The sequence below is a fragment of the Nicotiana tomentosiformis genome, chromosome 1, assembly GCF_000390325.3.
Source record: "Nicotiana tomentosiformis chromosome 1, ASM39032v3, whole genome shotgun sequence".
Classification (NCBI taxonomy): Eukaryota; Viridiplantae; Streptophyta; class Magnoliopsida; order Solanales; family Solanaceae; genus Nicotiana; species Nicotiana tomentosiformis.
Window position 1 is genome coordinate 1,040,718 of NC_090812.1, and position 26,577 is coordinate 1,067,294.

General features: G+C 37.1%; 2 long non-coding RNA genes across 3 annotated transcripts; both read right to left on the bottom strand.

Moving 5' to 3' along the window:
- Positions 1-5,292: 5,292 nt before the first annotated feature.
- Positions 5,293-6,449, bottom strand: LOC138896549 (uncharacterized). Its single transcript, XR_011409932.1, has 3 exons — positions 6,316-6,449; positions 5,588-6,240; positions 5,293-5,469 (listed from the first exon to the last, which is right to left on the bottom strand). It is a non-coding gene; the product is annotated as an uncharacterized lncRNA (long non-coding RNA).
- A 10,144-nt stretch (positions 6,450-16,593) lies between these two features.
- LOC108948653 (uncharacterized) lies at positions 16,594-18,572 on the bottom strand. 2 transcript variants are annotated; one of them, XR_001973395.3, is made up of 4 exons: positions 18,428-18,572; positions 18,080-18,148; positions 16,827-16,923; positions 16,594-16,739 (listed from the first exon to the last, which is right to left on the bottom strand). It is a non-coding gene; the product is annotated as an uncharacterized lncRNA (long non-coding RNA). The 2 variants fall into 2 exon arrangements; XR_004512300.2 differs by lacking the exon at positions 18,080-18,148 and having other exon boundaries at positions 18,428-18,566.
- Positions 18,573-26,577: the final 8,005 nt, after the last annotated feature.

Genomic DNA, 26,577 nt, shown 5'->3' on the forward strand with positions numbered 1-26,577 from the left:
CCTCCCTTCCGCATCTATGGCCAAATCTCGCACTTGCGGGCTCGCAGATGCGACAACCTTCTCGCACCTACGGTTCCAGTCCACCTTAGCCTTGCCCGCACCTGCGACTTCCCCAAGCGCTTCTGTGCCCTCGCACCTGCGACTCCCTCTCCGCAGGTGCGGCAAAACACCAGCAGCAGCAGTTCAGCTGCATTTCCAAATTCCAAACCTCTCGTTAACCACACAGAACCATCTCGAGGCTCTCGGGACCTCGACCAAACATACCAACATATCCCACAATATCATACGAACTTAGACAAATTATCAAATCACTCAAAACAACATCAAAACACCAAATTACACTCGAATTTAAGCCTAAGGACTTCTAAACTTCTGAATTCCACCAACGATGCCGAAACCCGCTAAACCACGTCCGAATGACCTAAAATTTTACACACAAGTCAAAAATAACACCACGAACCTATTTTAACTTTCGAAATTCCATTCTGACCCCGATATCAAAATTTTTACTACCGACCAAAATCGCCAAAATTCTAACTTTCGCCAATTCAAGCCTAATTCTTTCATTGGCCTCCAAATCTAATTCTGAATGCGCTCCCAAGTCCAAAATTACCTAACGGAGCTAACGGAACCATCAAAATTCAAATCCGAGGTCATTTACACATAAGTCAACGTCCGATTGACTTTTCCAACTTAAGCTTCTACTTTAGAGACTAAGTGTCTCAATTCACTCTGAAACCACTCCGGACCTGACCCAACTAACCCGATATATCATAATATAGCTGAAAAGCACAAAAAAAGCAGAAATGGGAAAAACGGGGCTATAACTCTCGAAATGACCGGTCGGGTCATTACATGCTCATCCTTCTTTGCCATGTTGAGAAATCGCGATCTCCGTTAAATTTTGCTACCTCGTACTTTACTCTGGATATTTTTATTTTCACCGAGTATAGTACTACCGACAGTGAATAGTATTTCTGTGAACGAGCAGAACTTGTGCTCTGATACTAGTTATTGGGAATAAACCCCCATAAAAATAATATTCACGGTACTAAATGCGGAATAATAATGTAGCACAGAAATACGGTAATTAACAAGAATAAAAGAGTGACAACGACACCAAAAATTTTACGTGAAAAATCCTTTTGAATAAGGGAAAAAACCACGGTCCCGAGACGAGCAACTAATATCACTATAGCAAAGAATTTTACACTTTGTAGGTGCGAGTAAAATACTCCAAAGACCACTACAACACTCAAAAGAAATAACCCTCTTTTGATATTCCCACCTCACTAACAATATCACTCATTCTCTATTTTCCTCTACACAATCTATTTCTCACAATGCCTGAGAAATACTCTTTGCAACTATTGTGTTGCTTTTCTTTCTGTGTGATAAAATGAAGAAGTCGAAACTCTCCTTTTATAGGAGAAATAGCCTACCTCTTCAACCAATCAGAATGAAGGATTGGTTGAAAATTTGTAATGTAAATTTTTTCTTTCTTCCGCCGAAGAAGTTTGACATTTTCCTTCTGCAACCTACCTTATTTGACAATAATAAAGAAAAGATGGTTGTCAATCAATTTCTTCCTTAATTTATGGGATGGACCCCACAATAGATACTTAATAGAAGGTTTTCTTTTTTGCCGTAGTAATTTTTATATTATAAATTAAATACTTACACCAATACACTATGAAAATTCGATACAAATATTAATGATATTATGATTTTTTTCCAAACATATTTAAACTCCTTATATAATGAAAATCTTATACAAAAGAACGTTTGTCTAGCAAAGTAAATTTAAGATAACTTGAAGCAAAACAATCAATAAGCAAATTGAAATAAAAATGAGAATTTATCATAATATATGCAATGTAAGTGCTTTATTTTAATCTATATTATATTAAAAGCATGAACCCCTGAAATTAAAAGTTAAATTACATATTTGACTTTCTAGATAATATAAATATCTTATTCCTAAAATTGAAAGAAAAAAGGAAAAAAACTGAAAATTTGCTGCATTGAGTCACAATGGTCAGAAAAGTTTTTAGACACGTTGGTTTGGCACAACACATATTATTTATAATAATATATTAACTATAGAATATTTAAATAAAAAGAAGGCAACTGATGTGTCTTTCCCTTCCTAAAGTTGTGTCTTTTTAAGATAACTAACCAACTCTTCTTTCAATTCAAAATCCACCCCATCAAACATTGAACACAAGTTCATTCTCATTGAAGAAATATACTAGAGACAAAAAACAAATAATGGTCTAGAAGATTGAATATTAAAGAAATTATCTACAAGGCGCATAGACACAGCTCTAATTAGTCAAACACTCCTTTGGTAAATTTTTATCAAAGTAAGTATTATTTTACGAAAGTAGGTGCCACATGATAGTGTCAAGGATTCTATTGCGTCACGCTATTATTTGGAGAGATTTGAGCAGTTTGATAACGAAAAAATGGGTTCTATTTTCTCTTATTCAACTTATGATTTATATGTTATTTCTTATCCTTAGTTATTTATAAATATAATTCTATAAATGTTAGGGCACTTAATATATAGTGTGTCTTGCATGCATGTTATAATTAAGAATAAAAAATAACTCCTTTTAACAAATGAGATTGATTTGTTGGTATGTAATTTAGTAGCATGCATGAAATTATGTGAATGATTATAGTTTCAAGGTTGTAATATGTGAATTAGAATTACTAACTTGAATAAATTTTTGAAATCATAAGAATAAATGAGGTTTACACATAAATATCATTTAAATGTTGCTGTCCATTTATCATGAATTTGATATCTTTTTGAGAGAAAATCCAAATAACCTTTTAGTTTATTTTTAACAATAATAATAGAATAAATTTTGAAAATTGTATTTCTATTGTGTTTCTCTAAATAATTATGTTCTTTTATTAGTAAAATATTTTTTTTTAAACATATTTAGTTGTTAAGAATGGAACTTTTCAAAGGGTTACTTATTTTATTTTAAGAAAATTATTTGTGAGAGAAAAGACATAACTTTTTCGTTATTTTATATGTTTTTATTATATAATAACTATTATGTATAGCTATTCAATGTGATTTTCACGGTTAGTGTTATGAACTATAAATCAATATTGATCAAGCGACCATACGACCATCTACACCGGTCATTTACAGAAGTTTGTACTTAATTTTTTCATGTATAATCATCCCCTAAAAATAATATTTTAACAATGTTAATATTATTCTATAAAATTATATGAAATAATTTGACATATACGTGCAACGCACGTGCCGAAAAATAAGTATACAAGATATATGAAATGGATATTTAGTGTCTCCAGTTTAATTTATATATTATAGTTTGACTCAGTACAAATTTAAGAAATAAAATGAGATTTTTCAAATTTGTGATGTTAAAGTTCAAATGGTAAAACTTTTGTGGGGCATAAGATTTGTATAACTATATAAGCTTCTTATTAAGGATAAAATAAATAAAATAAAATATTTAAAATTAAATTAATTATTAAAAAAAATATTTCATTCTTTTTGAAAGATACTACAAATAAATAAAGTTTGTCACGTAAATTGAATAAACTAGTATACGTACCCACGCGATGCGCGGATTGTTTCAAAGAAAAAAAATAATATAGTAGAAATATATCTTTATTGTAGACTAAATTTAGCGATCACATTCAAAAGAATTAAATCAAAAAATAAATATATGAAATTCATATGATTGTATCTATGCTAGGGACCGCCAATATTTATATACAGAAACATGATTAGCACTTAGCAGAGAAGGTTGGGTAACTCTAATAAGGCAAAAGCTAAAGTAGATTTTCCAAAATTCACTTTCAGTTCATATACACATGGTCCATAATTGCAGCTCAATATCGCACACTTCAGTTGACTTCGCGATAAGTGATAGTTTTCTTTTACATAGCGTTAATGTTAGTTATTCAAAGGTATATGTTTCTCTCAATTAACTGCAGAAACCTATATTACAGAAGAGAAAGTTGAGTATTCATGAAGGATGCATACTCAAGTTAAAGGCAGCATATAAAGGACCGACATGGTCTATGTTTTAGGCAAACCATTAACTACAAAAACCTACATGTAGATCTGTTGTAATTGTTCGGAACCGCTCCTGGCCAGCAGTATCCCAAATTTGCAGTTTGATTCGTTTTTCATCAAGTTCTATGGTCCTTATCTTGAAATCAATACTGTGATAGAATTTTTTTGCATTGGAATAAATTGGCAAAAAAAGAGAAAACATCTAAATATCTATACTCATATGCTTTTTATAGAGGCCATTAATATTATTAATCCTGCTGGAGACCATGTTACTGAACATTTTCATGATTTACATTTAAGTTTAAGAGGTTCTCTATTGCTATTCAATGAGAATCCCATCTTATTGTGAAGTTTCACTTGTAATCAGTTACATCTATATATTTTTCTTTAGGATTTAAATACAAGCAGTTTAAGAAAAATACCAAGATATGAAAATAAAAACTGTAGAATGTCAAGAAAGAAAGGAGAGGATAACTACCCAATAGTGGTGATAAAACTGGTGGTGAAGGAGCCATCTGAGAAGCGTAAAAGGAGGCAACTCTTACCCACGCCTGAAAAATTAAAATATAAGTTGTACATGATAAAATTCAGTAAAACCAAATACGTAATAATCAAAGCGTGTTCATCATATTAACAAACCAGTTGATCGACCAAGATTGAAAATAGCAGTTGATTTATTCTCAGTTTCTACTCATCAGCCAACCTTCAAATATAAAATTGTAAGAATGCTGATACATAAAAAATTGAATAGAAGACCATGTGCTTTTAAATATTGAGCTCGGTGGCAAAGTGATTCCTTAATTTTTTAAGGAGATTTTTCTAACATTCTCGTCGACTAAGTCATTTGCTCAGTAAAATAAGAAAAGAACTGTAGGGGGAGGGGACCACAGAGGAAGCTCATCTTGACATGCTCACAATTTGTCGAAGCCTTCATCCACAACCAAAAAGTTTAAAAATTCTCCAGTGCAAATGATGGATCAAAGAAAGAAAAAAAAATACTATGATTATCTTAAATATGTCAATTTGTGATAGACTTTATCTTTTAGTTTGGGATCAAGTCCTAATTATTTTAAGAGTTTTGACTTGTCGTGGGTTCCACATTCTACAACATAAATGCCTTTCTCTATTTTGTTAAGTACTTGACTTAAGGAATAAGACTTTATGAATTAAAACTACTGGTCAAATTTACTTTTAAACAACAATTCAAGTTGGCTTAGATACAAGAACATATGAGATTATGAGGTTCTATTCAATGCTTACTTGTTCTGATACAAGTGGATTGTAAAGTTTCTGCTCTAAAGCCTTGAAATTTCATTCTATACCAAATTCTAATGATATCTCTTGCATCAATTGAGCTTCATCTCATTTGTATCTACTGAGTTTAAGTTTTGAACAAACTTTCAAGAAAAAAAATTTGTTATGTTTTTTGGAGCTAGAGGGAAAAAGTAAAGTTGCAGTTGTATGTTCAAGATGAGTGAGTACCTTTTCTCTGACAGTAAAAAGATGAGTGAGTACCTCTTTACTGACATAATATTCAAGGGAATTCTCATATATCTCAGTAAATACACTTCTTAGTTGGCGTAATTCTGGCACGTCGGCAAGTCTTGTTGTTGCAAAAATTAAAGATGATATAGCTTTTCTGCACTTATCAGGACATTTCCTATGAACAAAAATTACCCAGAACGAATTAACAGGTGATAAATCATCTTGTATTGAGAAGGAAACAAAGGTAGTCGAAATCAGTTATGAAAATTTTTTGCGCAACCTCTGTATAAAGAAACAATCATTGTAACTAACAGGAATATATCAAAATAAGCCATCATCAGAATAAAAAAGTTGGCCAAACATTCAATTACCAGTATATTTTATGGGAAGCTCTAGAAGCAAGTTGTAATTTTCTACTTGTGTGAATATAAGCACATCTCATGTGCTCTGTGCAGAGTTAATGATAATACACGCAAAATATGATGGTTAATGCAATGCAACATGAAATCTAAATGATGTCCTCCACACAAGTTGCTTTAAGTGAAGCATTTGAAAAAATGTAAATGCATTGGCTAAATGCTGAAGATTAAAAGCTACCTTGATTCCCTCAGATAATGCTCATTCCTTAAAGACATCTGGCTCTACACAAACTACTGCTACTAAAGAGGAAGTAAAGATATCTCCTGCAATGTTGCAGTAGTGAGCAAAGGAGACACCATTTAGTGAATTCGTAAGAGAAAAGTTCTTTATCTGCTTACCATAGACAAAGCACTGTGCAACAAATTTGCATTTGGCATAAACATTCTCAATTTTCTCAGAAGTTATGTATTCACCCTATGCCAACTTGAGGATATTCTTCTTCTTATTCATTATGAACATTCAAAGATCACACTACCACTCCTAGTATATATTTTCTAATAAAATTCATCCTAAATAATATTGCATACCTAGTAGCAATCAATGAATGTGAAATGATGGTTGGTAATCCATATTCTTGCAACTCCATAATTTAACTGAAGTTATTGACTGCAAATATAGATATATAATTTAACAAATAAAAGTATTTTCCTATGACTAAAACAAAAATTAAGCTATAACAGGATATATCAAAGTAAATTAAATTTAGAAGAATGTTTACCTCATCCAACTTTATGTTTGTTTGTAGTATGACCAACTATATACTAAGTATGTACACTGAACTTGATGTTGGTGCTGCTCATTTGATACTTACTTATTAAAAACTTCTATCTTCTAAATTTCGGAAAACTTCTTTATACACTATATTTGTAGCTTCATTTGTTATTTTCCCATCTTCATCATAACATAAGATCTTCAACCCTTTTCTACTTGTTACTTTTAAAAGTGCAACATATAGTTGTCCATGAGTAAACACAGACTTCTTTAAAAATAATCCCACATTACATAACTTAAAGACCTGGAGCAAAAGTCAACAACTTGAGGAAGGTTTGAATTGATCCAAAGCTTCGACGCATGCCAAGTGTTCCTCACTGGATTGTCACGACCCGAAATTTTCCACTGACGGGACCGTGATGGCACCTAACATTTCACTTGCTAGGCAAGCCAACATTAGAAAATTATTTACCAATTCCTTATTTTCATTCATTAATCAACTACAATAAAATATAACAAGTACGGAATATCATAAAATTGTATTAATTACTACCACCCGGATCTGGAGTCACAATTCACGAACATTCTAGAATTTACAACAAGTAATAGTCTAAAAGAAATACAACTGTCTGAATGAAAGAAAACAGTAAGACATAAAGGATAGACGGGGACTTCAAGGTCTGTAAACGCCGACAAATCTACCTTGAGTCTCCGGACAGCGGACCAGTAGCAAATCTCGATCAACCTGAGCTGGTATCAAAACCTGCACAGAAAGTATAGAGTGTAGCATCAGTACAACCGACCCCATGTACTGGTAAGTATCGAACCTAACCTCGGCGAAGTAGTGACGAGGCTAGGACAAGACACCCACATATAACCTGAACAGTATAATCATGCTAGAGGCAACAACAATAAGTAAAGCAATAAATGCAGAAATAAAGGGAGGGGAACATACAGTGGGGGAATACAACATAAAGAGTGAGTATAATAAAAGGACATAATTAAACCGAAAATCCTTAAACGAATTGAGCAATTAAGAAAGCAAGGAAAACTGCACGGCATCACCCTTCGTGCTTTTACTCTCAACCTCACCAAATAACAAATAAGACTGCACGACATCACCATTCGTGCTTTTACTCTCTTCCTCACAATATAAATCAATTATGCACGGCATCACCCTTCGTACTTTACACTCTTCCTCACAATATAATTAAATTATGTACGACATCACCCTTCGTGCTTTACACTCTTCCTCGCAATATAATTAAATTATGCACACAATCACCCTTCGTGCTTTACACTCTTTCTCACAATATAACTAAATTATGCACGACATCACCCTTCGTGCTTTACACTCTTCCTCATAATTTACAGAATCAGTAACAACGGATAGAGAGAAGTTTCACAAGAAATTAATATTTCATAAATGATTACTTTCACAATTTAATATCTCAACCTCGAATCAATATTCACAATTTTATCGTCCTTGGTGGAACCGGATACAAGTCTTCCAACATTTCAACAACAACAATAAGCATGGATAACAAGATTTAAGACTACAAATTTGTAAGAAATGGATTTTCACTCGCACACTATGACTTAAACACAACGTATAGATGCTCGTCACCTCAACTATACATCGTATTTAACAACAAAACACGAAGCAAATACTCACACAATACCTATTCCCTCAAGCCAAAGTTAGACACAACACTTACCTCGCTCCGAAGGTCACTTAATTGTCAATCACAGCCTTTCCTTTGGAATTCACCTCTAAACCACTCGTATCTATTCATAAATGACTCATTAATATCAAATATTGCTAAAGGAATCGATTATATTTCATAAATTAAATTTCCAAATTTTTCCTTCAAAAAGTCGAAAAAATCGACCCCGGGCCCGCTTGGTCAAAACTCGAGGTTCGGGCCAAAATCCTCTTACCCATTCACCCCCGAGCCCGAATATGTAATTAGTTTTGGAATCCGACCCCAAATTGAAGTCTAAATCCCCAAATTTCCGAAATCCCTAGTTTCTACCCTAACCCCTAATTCTACCATGAAACTCTAGATTTTAGGTTGAATTCTAGTAAAATGAAGTAAAAGATTGAAAGAAACGAGTTAAGGAACACTTACCTATGATTTGGGGAAGAAAATATCTTTGAAAAATCGCCCTAGGACTCCTATCCTTTGAAAACAAGAAGAAAAATGGCTGGAATCTGAATTAAATGCTCACTGCCCAGCGACCTTCGCACTTGCGGTGCTTTGGTCGCACCTGCGCATCCGCATGTGCAGACGGGATGTGCGCTTCTGCGGAAAAGGACTAGGCCAACTGGGGCCGCACCTGCGGACAGGGTTCCACTTCTGCGATCCCGCTCCTGCGGAGAAAAGTTCGCATCTGCGGAAAAATGAAGTCCAGGCCTGGGTCGCATCTGCGGGGCTTTCGCTCTCACCTGCGAGCTCGCAGGTGCGGGCATACCAGATTTGGTACACCAGCAGCCTTGTTGAGGTTTGAACTCAACTCGTGCATCGCCCGAATGGCACCCGAGCTCTCGGGGCTCCAAACCAAACATGCACGCAAGTCTAAAAACATCATATGGACCTGCTCGCGTGATCAAATCGCCAAAATAACACCTAAAACTCTAAATTTAGCACCAAATCAAATGAAATTCTCAAGAACACTTTAAAATTTCTATTTTCTCAACTGGACGTTCGAATCACGTCAAATCAACTCTGTTTCTCACCAAATTTCATAGACATGTCTTAAATATCATAATGAACCTGTACCGAGCTCCGAAACCAAAATACGAACCCGATACTAACAATACCAAATATCAATCAATTCTAAAAAAATAAATAATTTTCAAACTTTTAATTTTCATCAAAAATTCATAACTTGAGCTAGGTACCTCCGAATTCGATTCCGGGCATACGCCTAGGTCCCATAATTCGATACGGACCCACCGGGATCGTCAAAATACGGATCTGGGCCCGTTTACCAAAAATGTTGACCAAAGTCAACTAAAATTAACTTTTAAGGTAAAAATTCTTATTTTTATTAGTTTTCAACATAAAAGTTTTTCGAAAACCTGCCCGGACTGTGCACGTAAATCGAGGAGGATAAAATTGAGATTTTTAAGGCTTAAGAGCGCAGATTCGAGTTCTAAAATATAAGACGTGTTCTAGCTTGTACAAGTAAATGAGGATCGTCATCCTGCCGATCTCTGATGCGCTCAAACAAAGAAGACTGAGCAACTGTACAAGCTAGAACATGTCTGGGCTCAGAAACATCCAACCTTACGAACTGGTTGGCCAAGGCCTGAACATCCAATACAAGCGGTCTCTCACCCATTGGAATATATGCAAGGCTACCCATACTAGCTGATTTTCTACTCAAAGCATCGGCCACTACATTGGCCTTCCCGGGATGATACAATATAATGATATCATAGTATTTCAATAGCTCCAACCACCTTCTCTTCCTCAGATTGAGTTCCTTCTGCTTGAACAAATACTGCAAGCTTCGATAATCAGTGAATACCTCACATGGCACGCCGTAAATATAGTGCCTCCAAATCTTCAGCGCGTAAACAATGGCTGCCAGTTCTAGATCATGAACAGGGTAATTCTTCTCGTGAACCTTCAGCTGCCGTGAAGCATATGTAATAACCTTGCCACCTTGCATCAATACCGCTTCCAGACCAATACGAGATGCGTCACAGTATACTGTATAAGATCCTCAACCTGTGGGTAACACCAATACCGGTACCGTAGTCAAAGCAGTCTTGAGCTTCTGAATGCTCGCTTCACACTCGTCTGACCACCTGAACGGGGAACCCTTCTGGGTCAATCTGGTTAACGGGGCTGCTATGGATGAAAACCACTCCACAAATCGACGGTAATAGCCCGCCAAACCCAGAAAACTACGGATCTCTGTAGCTGATGTGGGTCTAGGCCAGTCCTGAACTGCCTCAATCTTCTTAGGATCCACCTGAATACTCTCTGCTGATACAACGTGACCTAAGAAAGCAACTGAACTCAACCAAAACTCACATTTTGAGAACTTAGCATATAACTGGCTGTCTTTCAGAGTCTGAAGAACGATCCGAAGGTGCTGCTCATTTTCCTCTAGACTGTGGAAGTAGATCAAGATATCATCAATAAACACAACCACAAAGGAATCCAAGTAGGGTTTGAACACCTGGTTCATCAAATCCATGAATGTTGCTGGGGCATTTGTCAGCCCAAATGACATCACTAGAAACTCATAATGCCCATATCGAGTCCGAAAAGCTATCTTAGGAACATCGGATGCCCTAATCCTCAACTGATGGTAGCCAGATCTCAAATCAATCTTTGAAAACACCTTGGCACCCTGAAGCTGATCAAATAAATCATCAATCCTCGGCAATGGATATTTGTTCTTGATGGTGACTTTGTTCAACAGTCGATAATCTATACACATCCTCATCGATCCATCTTTCTTCTTCACAAACAACACAGGTGCACCCCAGGGCAAGACACTAGGTCTAATGAAGCCCTTATCAAGTAAATCTTGCAACTGCTCCTTCAATTCTTTCAACTCTGGCGGGGCCATGCGATATGGCGGAATGGAAATAGGCTGATTGCCCGGAGCCAAATCAATGCAGAAATCAATATCCCTGTCGGGTGGCATCCCCGGCAGGTCTACAGGAAATACCTCTGGAAACTCACGAACAACTGGCACTGAATCTATGGAAGGAACCTCCGCACCAGAATCGCGAACATAAGCCAAATAAGCTAGACACCCATTCTCGACCATATGTCGAGCCTTCACATAAGAGATTACACTGCTGGCAGAATGGCCAAGATTTCCTCTCCACTCTAATCGAGGCAACCCCTGCAAGTCTAGGGTCACTGTCTTGGCGTGACAATCTAATATAGCATGATAAGGTGACAGCCAATCCATACCTAGTATGACATCAAAATCAACCATGTCGAGAAGTAGAAGATCTACACGAGTCTCAAGACTCCCAATGGTGACCACACATGAATGATAAACACGATCTACAATAATAACATCTCTCACTGGTATGGACACATACACAGGAGCACTCAAAGAATCACGGGGCACAAACAAATAGGAAGCAAAATAGGATGAAACATAGGAGTAGGTAGATCCCGTATCAAATAGAACTGAAGCATCTCTACTGCAAACTGAAACAATACTTGTGATAACAGCATCGGATGACTCAGCCTCAGGCCTGGCTGGGAAAGCATAACACCGGGGCTGGGCCCCACCACCCTGAACCACGTCCCTGGGACGGCCTCTAACTGGCTGGTCCCCACCTCTAATGGCCTGACCTCTACCTCTAACAGTCTAGCCTCTACCTCTGACTACCTGACCCCTACCTCTGGCTAGCTGAGCAGGTGGTGCAACAACTGGTGCCGGAACCATGGCACGAGAACTCTGATGTTGTGAGCTGCCTATTGCCCGAGGGCAAAATCTAGCAATGTGCCTCGGATCACCACAAGTATAACATAACTTCGGCTGATGTGACTGCTGACCCTGAAATTGACCCTGTCGACCTGAATAACTACCCTGATAACTCTGGAGTGGAGGTGCACTAATAGGAGCTGGTGGTGCACTGTAGGCTAGCTGGTCGGAATAATGCATCTGAGGGCCACGACCACCTGAGGCACCGTGGGATGCCTGGAGCGCTGAATGAAATGGCCTGGGAGGATGGCCTCTACCAAAAGTACTCCTGCCTCTAGATGAGGCACCGCTGAACTCACCGGAATGACGAGGTCTCTTGTCAGACCCCTGACCTCCCTAAGTAAGAACCAGTTCGACTCGTCTGGCGACATTAGCAGCTGCCTGAAAAGAAATCTCACTCCCAGTCTCCTTAGCCATCTGCAATCTGATAGGCTGAGCAAGTCCATCAATAAACCTCCTCACCCTCTCTCTCTCTCTCTCTCTCTCTCTCTCTCTCTCTCTCTCTCTCTCTCTCTCTCTCTCTCTCTCTCTCTCTCTCTCTCGGTGGGAAGCAAAAGAATAGCATGACGGGCCAAATCCACAAAATGGGTCTCATACTGAGTAACGGTCATACTGCCCTGCTGGAGACGCTCAAACTGACGGCAATGCTCCTCTCTCAATGTGATAGGCAGAAACTTCTCTATGAAGAGCTGAGAGAACTGGTCCCAAGTAAGAGCAAGCGACCCAGCTGGTCTGGTCAACAAGTAATCTCTCCACTATTTCTTGGCGAAACCCCTCATCTAAAATACAGCAAAATTGACCCCATTGGTCTCCACTATACCCATGTTCCGTAAAACCTCGTGACAGCTCTCAAGATACTCCTGGGGATCCTATGAAGGAGCACCGCTGAAGTGGACAGGAAAGAGCTTGATAAACCTGTCCAATCTCCATAAAGCCTCAAAAGACATAGCTGGCCCATCTCCGACCTGTGCCGCAATAACCGGCTGAACTAATCTGACTAGCTGAGCTGCTGGAGCTGATACTGGGGAGCTATCTGCTCCGGAGCGGGAGTGGTAGGAGTTTGGGCTCCTCCTCCAACCTGAGAGACTGTTGGTGCCATGGGAAATGCGCCAGTCTGGGCCACACTCTCCATAAGGCCCACCAAACGGACCAAAGCGTCCTGAAGTACTGGGGTAGCAATGATCCCTTCCGGAACCTGAGCTGGTCCGGCAGGAATAGTCTGGGATGGAACCTCCTTGTCAAGCTCTATCTGAGGCTCCACTGCTGGGGCTGCTGCTCGGGCCCTAGGCTGAGCCCTGCCCTTGCCTCGGCCTCTGGCACGGCCTCAGCCTCGACCTCTGCCCCGCGTAGGAGCTGTCACTGGAGGTTCTGGTTGCTGCTCAGCTGAGGAAGCGGTACGTGTTCTCACCATCTGCGAGAGATAAGAGTAGAAGAGTTCAATCAGCACTGAGAAAGCAAAATCGCACGACAAAGAAAAATAGAAGTGAAACTTGTTCCTAAACTTCATAGCCTCTGGAAGATAAGCACAGACGTCTCTGTATTGATCCTCCAGACTCTACTAAGCTTGCTCGTGAATCGTTAGACCTAAGCAACCTAGGGCTCTCATACCAACTATCACGACCCGAAATTTTCCACCGACTAGACCGTGATGGCGCCTAACATTTCACTTGCTAGGCAAGACAACATTAGAGAATCATTTACCACTTTCTTATTTCCATTGAGTAATTAACATTAATTAACTACAATGAAATATAACAAGTGTGGAATATCATAAAACTATATTAATTACTACTATCCGGATCTGCAGTCACAATTCACAAACATTCTAGAATTTACAACAAGTAATAGAAAATACAACTGTCTGAATGAAAGAAAATAGTAAGACATAAAGGATAGACGGGGACTTCAAGGTCTGTGAACGCCGACAGATCTACCTTGAGTCTCCGGACAACAGACCAATAGCAAATATCGATCAACCTGAGCCGGTATCAAAATCTGCGCAGAAAGTGCAGAGTGCAGCATCAGTACAACCGACCCCATGTACTGGTAAGTGTTGAACCTAACCTCGGCGAAGTAGTGACGAGGCTAGGACAAGACACCCACATAAAACCTGAACAGTATAATCATGCTAGAGGCAACAATAATAAGTAAAGCAATAAATGCAGAATTAAAGGGAGAGGAACATACAGTGGGGGAATACAACATAAATAGTGAGTATAATGAAAGGACATAATTAAACCGGAAATCCTTAAATGAATTAAGCAATTGAGATAGCAAGGAAAACTGCACGGCATCACCCTTCGTGCTTTTACTCTCAACCTCACCAAATAACAAATAAGACTGCACGACATCACCCTTCGTGCTTTACACTCTTCCTCACAATATAATTAAATTATGCACGGCATCACCCTTCGTGCTTTACACTCTTCCTCGCAATATAATTTAATTATGCACGGCATCACCCTTCGTGCTTTACACTCTTTCTCACAATATAATTAAATTATGCACGGCATCACCCTTCGTGCTTTACACTCTTCCTCACAATTCACAGAATCAGTAACAACGGATAGAGAGAAGTTTCACAAGAAATCAATATTTCATAAATGATTACTTTCACAATTTAACATCTCAACCTCGAATTAATATTCACAATTTTATCGTCCTCGGTGGAACCGGATACAAGTCTTCCAACATTTCAACAACAACAATAAGCATGGATAACAAGATTTAAGACTACAAATTTGCAAGAAATGGATTTTCACTCGCATGCTATGACTCGACCACAACGTATAGATGCTCGTCACCTCAACTATACATCGTATTTAACAACAAAACACGTAGCAAATACTCACACAATACCTATTCCCTCAAGCCAAAGTTAGACACAATACTTACCTCGCTCCAAAGGCCACTTAATTCTCAATCACATCTTTTCCTTTGGAATTCACCTCTAAACTACTCGTATCTATTCAAAAATGACTCATTAATATCAAATATTGCTAAAGGAATTGATTATATTTCATAAATTAAATTTCCAAATTTTTCCTCCAAAAAGTCGATAATATTGACCCCGGGCCAGCTTGGTCAAAACCCGAGGTTCGGACCAAAATCCTCTTACCTATTCACCCCCGAGCCCGAATATGTAATTAGTTTTGGAATCCGACCCCGAATTGAGGTTTAAATTCCCAAATTTTTGAAATCCCTAGTTTCTACCCTTATCCCTAATTCTACCATGAAACTCTAGATTTTAGGTTAAATTCAAGTAAAATGAAGTAAAAGATTGAAAGAAACGAGTTAAGGAACACTTACCTATGATTTGGGGAAGAAAATGTCTTTAAATAATCGCCCTAGGACTCCTATCCTTTGAAAACGAGAAGAAAAATGACTGGAGTTCGAATTAAATGCTCACTGCCCAGCGACCTTCGCACCTGCGGTGCTTTGGTCGCTCCTGCGCATCCGCATGTGCGGACGGAATGTGCGCTTCTGCGGAAAAGGACTGGGCCAACTGGGGCCACACCTGCAGATAGGGTTCCGCTTCGGCGGTCCCGTTCCTGCGGAGAAAAGTCCGTATCTGCAGAAAAACGAAGTCCAGGCCTGGGTCGCATCTGCGAGGCTTTTGCTCTCACCTGCGACCAAAGGCTCGCAGGTGCGGGCACACCAGATTTGGTGCACTAGCAGCCTTGTTGAGGTTTGAACTCAACTCGCACATCGCCCGAATGGTACCCGAGCCCTCGGGGCTCCAAACCAAATATGCACGCAAGTCTAAAAATATCATACAGACCTGCTCGCGCGATCAAATCGCCAAAATAATACCTAGAATTCTAAATTTAGCACCAAATCAAATGAAATTCTCAAGAACACTTTAAAATTTCTATTTTCTCAACTGGACGTTTGAATACGTCAAATCAACTCTGTTTCTCACCAAATTTCACAGACATGTCTTAAATATCATGATGAACTTGTACCAGGCTCCGGAACTAAAATACGGACCCGATACTAACAATGTCAAATATCAATCAATTCTTAAAAACAAATAATTTCCAAACTTTTAATTTTCATCAAAAATTCATAACTTGAGCTAGGGACCTCCGAATTCAATTTCGGGCATACGCTCAGGTCCCATAATTCGATACGGACCCACCGGGACAGTCAAAATATGGATCCGGGCCCGTTTATCAAAAATATTAACCGAAGTCAACTAAAATCAACTTTTAAGGAAAAAATTCTTATTTTCATTAGTTTTCAACATAAAAGTTTTTCGGAAACCTGCCCGGACTGCGTAGGCAAATCGAGGAGGGTAAAAGTGAGATTTTTAAGGTTTAAGAGCACAGATTCGAGTTCTACAACATAAGATGACCTTTTGAATCATCACACGGATATTGATCTGTAATTTTTAAGAGTTTACTAATCATATAGAGACATTGTATTGTAAAGTAAGTAGACAATTCACTAACCTGGATATCGATGTGCTCTAATCAATTGCATGGCGACGACCACATGCTTATCATTGGATCCATTCAAATGTGGCTTGATCTGTTCGACAAAGTCTCCCCAAAGAGTTGCAAAAATGTTATTGCTCCTACAATTATTATAAGGTTATGCATAAGAATCAAAATAAAGAATTGTTGAAATATTTAGTTAGTTTAATAAATTATGGCGAGCTTACTCATAATCTTGTATCTCAATGTTTATGAACATACGGATGCTATCATCTTGTTTGATAGATTGTACGTCTTCATAGCTCACAATTTCGCCAATAACATCTACAATAACATTGACCAATGAAATATGTGCAAAATTAGTAATCATTATGGACAATATGAATGAAGATTGTAAAAGAATTATTAAATTTCATGATCTACCTAAGATATAGCAATTGGTAAACCACACATATAAGACAGAAAAAAGATTACAAAATATTAACTGAAACTGAAAAATGTATTCTTATAAGACAGAAATCAGATTGTCATTTTCGACAGAGGACACCTCAATTTTACAATTACTTTCATTAGTTACACAAAAGTAAGTAGTTAGCTTTCAGGTATGTATAACAACTTAAGTGAAACTTAGGTTTACCTGTCTATTTAATGTGTTTATTAATTAATATTTTCTCTTACTAATTATAGTTGTTGTTCATTTACGATTGAGTCTATATGAAAGGCAACATGACAACCATTTTATTTCTACTAAGCCTATACAAAATAGAACGATTAACTCATGCACATTTGGCAGTAAGACATAGTTGCCAAACTTCTCTCTGTGAACTCTCTCCGGTCTCCACAACATCAGCCTACTTTGAAAAGTGAAAATTTGGTTGATTTATCAAGTAGTCCTATTTATAGACTGCAACAATAGGGAAAGTTTTTTTAGCTACTACTTCACTGCCATTTTTAGTTATATTGATTTACTTTTCACTTAGCACTCATAAGATAGATAACAAATAACTAAAAGTAAAATAAAATTGGAAAAATGAGAGAAATTTAATTATCGAATAGCTCAGTATAGTCAAATTCTTGGAGATTTGACAGCTGCTCATAAGTTTTAAATTTGACAACGGTCTTATGCATGAACATCAACTTAAACTTGTGGTCTTTGATCTTCAGTTTCATATTATTTGGACAAAATTCTTCATAATGTACAAACCCATTTCCTTAATTTGTTGTTTGAACCTTTGGATAAAAGACCCGCCAATACTTGCGTGAATGCGGTAGCCCTAAAAAAATAGTCAATTAGTTAAAATGACTGAGTTATTTTGTATATGACTGTAATATACTTACGCATATATAAACAATGCAAAATAGAAAGTAATCGTAAAGTTTAAAACAATACCTTTTTAACCATCACAATAATCTCAATAAAAAAAAAAAGGGTATCAGGTCTGCCGCGATCCGGATTTTCCCAAAGCCTGATAACACGAACCTTTAATTTCCAATTCATTGACTTGTTGTTAATTTCGCTAACGAAATTTATTTTAGCCGCCATTAAGTCCTGAAAATAGACAAAGGTATTTATAAATATAAGTAGAAACTCCAACAAAATGTCTTTAGAAACACATATGAAGCAAGAGATCATGTGGAATAATTGACTTTTTGCTGATGATTCTCCAAAAAATCATCAGCAAGAATCTGTGGTATAACCCTAAGATTGGTAAACAACAGTTGCCATAGGAGTTACGCCGTCAACAAATTTCACAAAAATAATCTGTTCCAGAAATACAATCTCAACTGGAATAAAGATTGTTCATGAAATATAAATCATACCAATCACCTCTTGTAGTCCAGAATTATTGTTTGATATGCACACGAGGGAGAAAGAATAAAGTATATATTGTAAAAGTAGAAAACTAAATTGAGAAAACTGTGAAATCGTGTTACTGAGAATATAGGATAGAAGAATTCGTGAGTGAGGAGTTGAAATCATGGGATTGAAGCCGAATTTGTAGGATTGCTATTTGTAGGGCAAATAGGCGAAGGAGAGGCGTGTGATTGAAGCGCCGAATTCCCAATTCCTCTTTCTTATAAAAAAAATACAGTTTTTAAAAAAATAATAGAAACTACTGGTTCTTTAATAAAATAATATACCTATTTAATTGTTTTTAAATTCAAAATTTTAAAAAAGAAAGTAATTTTACCTAAACTAACTAATGGCGTGGGATTGAAGCGCCGAATTGCCAATAAAACAGTAGAAACTACTGAATCTTTAAAAATAATATACATATTTCATTGTTTTCAAATTCAAAATTTTGAAAGAGAAACTATTTTTACCTATATTAACTGATTTGTCCTAAATTGCTACATGGCATTTTATGTATATGACACTTGGCAAAATCTCAGGGCTGACTTTCAGGGTTGACTTTGTTCCCTCTTGTAGTCTAGAATTGTTGTTTGATATACACACGAGGGAGAAAGAATAGAAGTATATATTGTAAAAGTAGAAAACTGAATTGAGAAAACTGTGAAATTGTGTTAGTGAGAATGTAGGATAGAAGAATTCGTGAGTGAGGAGTTGAAATCATGGAATTGAAGCCGAATTTGTAGGATTGCTATTTGTAGGGCAAATAGGCGAAGGAAGGGCGTGTGACTGAAGCGCCGAATTGCCAATTCCTCTTTCTTATAAAAAATACAGTTTTTAAAAAATAATAGAAACTACTGGTTCTTTAATAAAATAATATACCTATTTAATTATTTTTAAATTCAAAATTTTAAAAAAGAAAGTAATTTCACCTAAACTAGCTAATGGTGTGGGATTGAAGCGCCGAATTCCCAATAAAACAGTAGAAATTACTGAATCTTTAAAAAATAATATACCTATTTTATTGTTTTCAAATTCAAAATTTTGAAAGAGAAACTAATTTTACCTATATTAACTGATTTGTCCTAAATTGCTACATGGCATTTTATGTACATTACACTTACAAATTCTCAGGGCGACTTTTAGGGCTGACTTTCTTCCTTTTAAGTAAATATAGATAGATAGATTGCTCAAAATGATGTTTCAAAAGTTTTGGCTACTTTTCTAAATACTCCCATAAAGAAACCACATTTCTATTTCCACCCCCACTATGTCTAAACTCTACGCTTCCACCAAGAAAACTTTGTGAACCAATTTAGCGAAGGACCAAATTTTCAGTAAGGTGGTGTTAGAAGACCTAAGTCCCATTTCTGCATTGCTTAATATATACAAGTTAAAAAACTTTTCATGTATTGTATAATCTTGCTCAATAATTTATTCCCCAGGTCTTCAAATTCGTGGCGATGAAAACAACCAAAAAAAATCAACCAAAGAGTCGGGTCAAAGATTGAAAAATTGTGAAATGCTATGCTTGAGATGTAAAACTAATGGCACTGTGGCCATATCAATAGCTCGCTCTTCCAATGGCAACACTAATTGCATCATATTGCTTTTTATTGAGTTTGATTTATAGTTCTGTTTCCTCTGTTGTGTGTGTATCCTTGTTTTTAACCTTGGTGATTAAGTTTTGACTGTGGATATTGGATAATATCTTGTTACTTGGAAGTAAAATATGGAAATATATAAATTTGACCTATGCTGGACTTAGACAGACTTAAATGGAGTGACATTAACTTTACCTAATTGATTCCAAACTTGTTTGAAGATGAGGCCTAGTTGTACTTGAACAATTGATGAATTATTTGGATTGGTCTAAAAGGCTACCAATTTGTGTGCTATATTATTGATTCTTGTAGCTTATAGCTGAGAAGTGAGGACCTTCCCTTCACTCCTACAATCAATGTTTTATGTTTGAAAATTCTCAGCAATCAATGCTTTATGTTTGAAAATTCTCAGCAATCAATGCTTTATTTGAACTTGTATTCTTGTATTTTTCTTGCATCTATCCCAAAACACTTGCTGGTTGAAGTGAAAATGTATGTATGACTCTTGCAAAGTTAGGCTAAAATTGTACCACAAGATTTGCATAAAGTTTGTTTTCATTTTTAACCTGCTTTGTGCTTAATCAGACGCTTCTTCGAGCCCTAACATAGTGCAATGTGAATCAAAAAACATGTTTTAGCAGATATAGATGTGAATTAGCGAGAATACAACTACATTATATGCTACAATATATGTGTCTTACAGTACAGGGTAGGAACCAATTTGCTATCTGGAAAGTCTTGTTGTGAGAGACCAGAAACTGAAGATGTGGAGCATATTTTAATTAGAAGCAAAATCAGCCAAGGGGTTATTTTTATGCAAGGTGGAATCAGACAGCAGCTAATTTGCTGGTGGATTTAAAGGCTCGAAAACTCCACTGCAGAAGATGATCTATCAATGTGTTCCTATTTTGATTTGCTTGAAACTATAAATGAGATGTAATAACTATTGCGGAAGTCGAATATATAGAGAGTGATTAAATCACAACTACTACATCTAAAGGTAGCTAATAAATAGTAAATGAGACAATAATAAAATGAACACCAAAAATTAACGAGGTTTGGCAAAATTTAATTTTTGCCTAGTCCTCGGACACAATCAACTCAAATTTATTTCACTCCAAAAATACAAGTGAAATACTACAAGAGAGAAAGAAGATTCAAATGCCTTAGGAGATAAGAAGGCAAATGAGAGATATTTACAAATGAACAAAACCCTTGCTATTTATAGAAGAGAAATGGCCTTAATAATATCATGCATGGCATCATATTAAGTGTGAACATGCAATGTAAATGCATGAAAAATGCATCTACCAATTTCTTCCTAAAAGGAGACTTCAAATGTTCACACTAATTCACATTAATCTTGTCAAAATTTAATAAATCTCCACCTTGGCAAGATTCCACTTTTGCAATTTTATCTTACTGATAAATTTCGATTGTGTCTTAAACTCCAATCTTCAAAGTTCAACAATGTTGATCAAGTTCAAACAATGTTGAAACTTGATCGCAGTCACTACTTTTGTTAGCATATCGGCAGGGTTGTCTGTAGTCCGAATTTTCTGCACCATGACTCCACATTCTTCTATAATATCTCGTACAAAGTGATATTGAACATCAATGTGCTTCGTCCTTGCATGATAAACTTGGTTCTTTGCTAATTGGATAGCACTCTGACTATCACAAAATAGTGTGATATTTTCTTGACCAATACCAAGATCTCTAAGCAACCCTTGAAGCCAAATTGCCTCCTTTACAGCCTCCGTAATTGCCATATACTCTGCCTCAGTAGTAGACAAAGCAACCGTTGACTGCAAAGTAGACTTTCAACTAACTGGTGCATTTGCAATAGTGAAAACATAACCAGTAGTTGATTTACGCTTGTCCAAATCACCCGCATAATCCGAGTCACAATATCCAACCAGATACTAACTATCTTCCTGCTCAAAAATCAATCCAACATCTACAGTATTACAAATATACCGTAGAATTCATTTCACAGCTTGCCAATGCTCCTTTCCTGGATCATGCATATACCTGCTTACAACTCCGATAGCATGTGAAATATCAGGTCTTGTGCAAACTATTGCATATATCAAGCTACCAACGGCATTCGCATATGGCACTCTTGACATATACTCTTGTTCAACTTCATTCTTCGGCGGCATAGCAGCACTAAGCTTAAAGTGAGGAGCAAGAGGAGTGCTAACCAACTTCGTGTTCTTATTCATGCCAAATCGATCTATTACTTTCTTCAAGTATTCTTTCTGAGATAGATAGAGTTTCTTTGAATGTCTATCTCTTTTTATCTCCATGCCAAGAATTTTCTTCGCCTCACCTAAATCCTTCATCTCAAACTCCTTTCTTAATTGAATCTTCAACTTCTCAATTTTCTCTTGACTTTTGGAAGCTATCAACATATCATCAACGTATAGGAGAAGATATATGAAGGATCCATCTTCAACTTGCGCAAATACACACAATGATCATATTTGCTTCTTTTGTACTTCTACCGTAACATAAACTTATCAAATCGTTTGTACCATTGTCTAGAAGATTGTTTCAATCCGTATAACGATTTTTCAAGTTTGCACACCATATTTTCCTTTTCAGCAACTTTGAATCCTTCTGGCTGAGTCATATAGATTTCCTCTTCCAAGTCTCCATGTAAAAATGTAATTTTTACATCTAACTGAACTAGTTCCAAATTCAACTGTGCTACCAAAGCCAACAAAACTCTAATGGAGGAGTGTTTAAAGACTGGAGAAAATACCTTATTGTAATCAATTCCCTCCTTTTGAGAGTACCCTTTGGCCACCAATCTTGCTTTGCAGCGAACATCTTCTTGGTTAGGAAATTCTTCTTTCTTTGCAAATACCCATTTGCACCCAATTGCTTTCTTGCCCTTCGGGAGATTGGCCAATTTCCATGTGCAATTCTGATGAAGGGACTGCATTTCTTCATTCATGGCAATCCTCCACTTATCTTCTTCTGAACTTTGGACTGCGTCTTTATAAGTGGTAGGAACACCATCAGCTACAATTGAGGCTGCACAAGCCACCATCTCTATGAGGCGAACATGTTTCTTTATTGTTCTTTTTGGCTTGCTGGTTGCTATTGATTCAAGTTGTTGTTGGGGTTCTTGAGTTGGAATCTCCCCTTCCACTGACTCTTCTTCCAGGGGAAAATCTTCTATTGTTTCCTCGTTTTCTCCTTGTGTTGGAAAAATTAATTTTCCCTCAAACTCCACCTGCTTTGAAGCACCATCAGTTTGTTTGACATCTTCAAATGTCACCTTATCTATTATGGCAGATTCATTAAAGGTAACATCTCTGCTGAATATAACTTTTCTTGTCTCTGGACACCATAATCGGTATCCTTTGACTCCAGAAGTAATCCCCATAAATATAGCTTTCTTTGCCCTTGGAACCAATTCTGACTCTTTCACATGATAATATGCAATTGAGCCAAACACATGTAAAAAATTATAATCTTCAGCAGGTTTTCCATACCAATTTTCAAATGGTGTCTTGCCTCCAATAGCGGCAGATGGTAGACGATTAATGAGGTGGCATGCATATGTTATTGCCTCAGCCCAAAATTCTTTGCCCAAGCCAGCATTGGACAACATACACCGAAACTTCTCCAGCAAAGTCCGGTTCATGCGTTCTGCCACTCCATTCTGTTGTGGTGTATTTCTGACGGTGAAATGTCTCAAAAATTCCATCATCTTCACAAATCTTATTGTAAAGATCATTTTTGTATTCTCTACCATTATCTGTGCGAAGACACTTTATCTTTCTGCCTGTTTGAGTCTCTATTATCGCCTTCTATTTGAGAAAAATTCCCAGCACCTCATCTTTGGTTTTCATAGTATACACCCACACTCTCCAGGAAAAGTCATCAATAAAGGTTACAAAATAGTGTTTCCCATCTAATGAAGGTGTTTTGGAAGCACCCCAAACATCAGAGTGAACATAATCCAAAATACTTTTAGTATTACGGATTGCTGTTCCAAATTTAACCCTTGTTTGTTTTCCCTTGACACAATGCTCACAAAACTCCAAATTGCAAGTCTTTACTCCTTTTAACAATCCTTGATCCGATAAAATCTTTAAGGATTTTCCTCCAGCATGTCCCAAGCGCATGTGCCATAGCTTGGTTGCTTCTGCTTCCTTGTCATCACTGGATGTCACTGTTGCTGTCCCAATAACTATACTACCGCGATAGTGGTACATGTTATTATTTCGCCGGATTTCCTTCATTACCACTAGTGCACCAGAGCATATTCTCATTACCCCATTTTCTGCAATGACTTTGAGCCCCTTTGACTCTAGGGCTCCTACAGAAATGAGATTTTTCTTCAATTCCGGTACGTATCGAACATCTGTTAATGTTCTGATCAATCCATCATGGTTCCTTAATCGGATTGAACCAATACCATATGCGGTAAGAGGATTGTTATTTGCTGTGTGAATAACTCCACATTCTCCTTCTTGAAAATCAACGAACCAGTCCTTGTTGGGACACATATGATAGCTATAAGCTGAATCCATCAGCCATATGTCAGATGGTTTGAATGGCTCAGCTGTAACTAGCGAGAAATCAGAGTCGTCACAATCAGCTACATTTGAATCCATGACAGCCTTTCCATTGTTAGGTTTGGCCTTGTTTTTCAACTTTGGATAGTCTTTCTTCCAATGCCCCTTTTCTCGGCAAAAGGCACATTCATCTTTGCTGGGTCTGGATCTTGACTTGGATCTTCCTTTGTTCGTTCTCATATGATTTTGAGAACGACCTCTCACAAACAGTGCTTCTCCTTCTCCACTTTTTTGTTTTTCTCTCTTTCTTTGTTCATAGCTGTACAAGGCAGAACAAACTTCGTTGAGAGACACTTCATCATTCCCATGAAGTATAGTAGTTTCTAGGTGCTCGTACTCATCGGGAAGTGAACTTAATAACATTAAGGCCATATCTCTATCACTAAAAGTCACGTCCATATTCTGCAAATCTGTCGCCAACTTATTAAAGCTGGTGATATGATCATTCATTGTAGTACCAGGAACATATGTGAAGCGTAACAGTCTTTTTTTTATGTAAAGTTTATTTTGACTATTTTTCTTCAAGAATTTATCCTCCAACGCATTCCACAATTTACTTGCAGAAGTTTTTTTTGTGTATGGATACTTCTGTTCTCTTGCGAGGTAAGATCGAATGGTACCACAAGCAACACGGTTGATAATCTTCCAATCTCCTTCTCCGATATTGTCTGGTTTATTTTCTTCTATGGCAATATCTAGCCCTTGTTGAAAAAGAATATCAAGAACCTCAACTTACCACATCCCGAAATATCCTGACCCATCAAAAACTTCAACTGTAAATTTCGCATTTGACATAATTCTTGTCATAAGCGAAGATGCCAACGACGTATTACTGACACCCGATGTGGACTCTTCATTTTTATTATCTCCCATTTTTCTATAGATACTATTTATTTGCTAACAGTACAGAACACCAAAGTAATTCTTTTCTGATGTGGAAGTTCAGACTTTGCTGCAACCACAGAGCATACTAAGATAGAACCTTGGCTCTGATACCAATTGTTGCGGAAGCCGAATATATAGAGAGTGATTAAATCACAACTATTATATCTAAAGGTAGCTAATAAATAGTAAATGAGATAATAATAAAATGAACACCAGAAATTAACGAGGTTCGGCAAAATTTAATTTTTGCCTAGTCCTCGGACACAATCAACTCAAATTTATTTCACTCCAAAAATACAAGTGAAATACTACAAGAGAGAAAGAAGATTCAAATGCCTTAGGAGATAAGAAGGCAAGTGAGAGATGTTTACAAATGAACAAAACCCTTGCTATTTATAGAAGAGAAATGGCCTTAATAATGTCATGCATGACATCATATTAAGTGTGAACATGCAATGTAAATGCATGAAAAATCCATCTACCAATTTCTTCCTAAAAGGAGACTTCAAATGTTCACACTAGTTCACATTAATCTGGTCAAAATTCAACAATAGCAAGTTTGCGCTTGTGAAATTTTGAGACTTGTACCAGGGCGTTATGTAGTAAGCCAAGAAGTGGATTCATTAAGCTCAATTCTGGGTATCAGTGGGGGAAGGTGAGTTATTAGAGCTGAAACTGGGGAGTTGGTTGCAGCATTTGCAGCCAACTTTGGTTACAAAGCAATGGTGCTGCTATTCACATGGAAATTGATTCGTGCAGTCGAAATGGATATCTCAGAGTTGGTATTGAGGCTTACCAATTAACTGGATATCAGACAAAACTACTACTTTATGGAATTTAATCTCTCTGGTGGAAGAGATTAAATTACTTCTTGAGAACTTTGAAGAAGTGCAAATCTCTCATTGCTGCAGTGAAGCTAATCATATGGCTAACTGGGGAGCTAAGATGGCACAACCTAGATGTAGTGATATTCACTCATTACCGGAAGCTGCAAAGGAACATATCAGATTGGAGAAGATGGAAATACCTAATTCCAAAA